Genomic DNA, 1,559 nt, shown 5'->3' on the forward strand with positions numbered 1-1,559 from the left:
GATCAAACAAATTCTAGAGAAGACCGTTGGGCCTACAAGGAAGGATTGGAGCTTACGGTTAGATGATGCACTTTGGGCATATCGTACGGCGTACAAGACACCCATTGGAATGTCCCCATTTCGGCTCATCTATGGCAAGCCGTGCCATCTCCCTGTTGAATTGGAACACAAAGCTCATTGGGCCGTCAAGAAGTTCAATATGGACCTAAATGCCGCAGGGAGTCATAGGAAGTTGCAACTAAATGAACTTGATGAGATAAGGCATGAAGCGTACGAGAATGCTAGCATTTACAAAGAGAAGACCAAAGTTTTCCATGATAAGATGATTCGAGGCAAAACATTCTCCGTAGGGCAGAAAGTGCTATTGTTCAATTCCCGTCTACGGTTATTTCCCGGTAAGTTACGTTCTAAGTGGATTGGACCGTTTGTTATTACTAATGTTTTTGTTCATGGTGCAGTCCAGATCCAAAGCTTGAAAACGGGACATGAATTCAAGGTGAATGGGCATCGATTGAAGCCCTATTATGAGCATTTTGAGGAGCATGCCGTGGAGGACATTCCCTTGCATGCCGTGGGATCCAATGGGGAGTAATTGCGTTCTTCGTCCGGCTGCACGACGTTAAAGCAAGCGCTTCTTGGGAGGCAACCCATGTATTCAAATACGGAAGATTATTGAATCATTCCACAATCAGTTTTGCGTTTATAAAAACCTTCCCTTTTCTGCAGTTTTATTTTGCCTTGATTATCATTTTTATTTGTTGCTTGTTTAATTGTTTTTTGTGTGGGTTTATTTTTGAAACACTGACAGTTATGCAAGGTAATTTTACATTCATAAAAAAAGAAAGGAACATTAAGCAGATAAATACAAGAGGGAGCCTTCACAAAGGCTGCTTAGGAGAAGTCTCAGTAGTCGGCGGAGCCTCAGCAGACGGTGGGGCCACAGAAGGAGGAGGTATCGGAGGTTAATCATTTGGAGCTTCACTACGCGGTACAGCCCCAGAAGACGAAGGTAAATGCTGTTGGAACAAACCCACAAACCTCTGATGATCAAGTAAAATCTGACCATCAGATTCCTGCATCTGGTCAATTTTCCTCTTCATGTTTGTGGCATAGTTGTGTGCGAGCTTGTGCAACTGTTTATTCTCATGCTTGAGTCCTCTAATCTCCTGTTTGAGATTCATTACTTCAGCCGCCAACGATTTAACTTGACGGGTTCGAGCAAATAGGCGTTGGGCCATGTTGGACACAGAACCCGCACACTGCACACTAAGAGCCAGAGACTCCTTAATAGCCAACTCATCAGACCGTCTGGAAAGCAGTCTGTTATCTTTAGGAGTGACAAGGTTCCGGGCCACCACCGCAGTGGTCATGTCATTCTTCATCACCGAATCCCCAACGGTAAGAGGACCAGTATGGGATATGAAGGATGGGCGCCATATGTTGTCAGGAGAAGGCGGGATTGCCTCTTCACCACGGTTCAAGTCAAAACGACGGTCGGAAGGGCCAGACATTTTCAGAGGTGTTAAAGAAAAAAGAGGTCAGACAAGTCAAGATCGTAG

Source organism: Malus domestica, chromosome 14, assembly GCF_042453785.1.
Source record: "Malus domestica chromosome 14, GDT2T_hap1".
NCBI classification, from domain to species: Eukaryota; Viridiplantae; Streptophyta; class Magnoliopsida; order Rosales; family Rosaceae; genus Malus; species Malus domestica.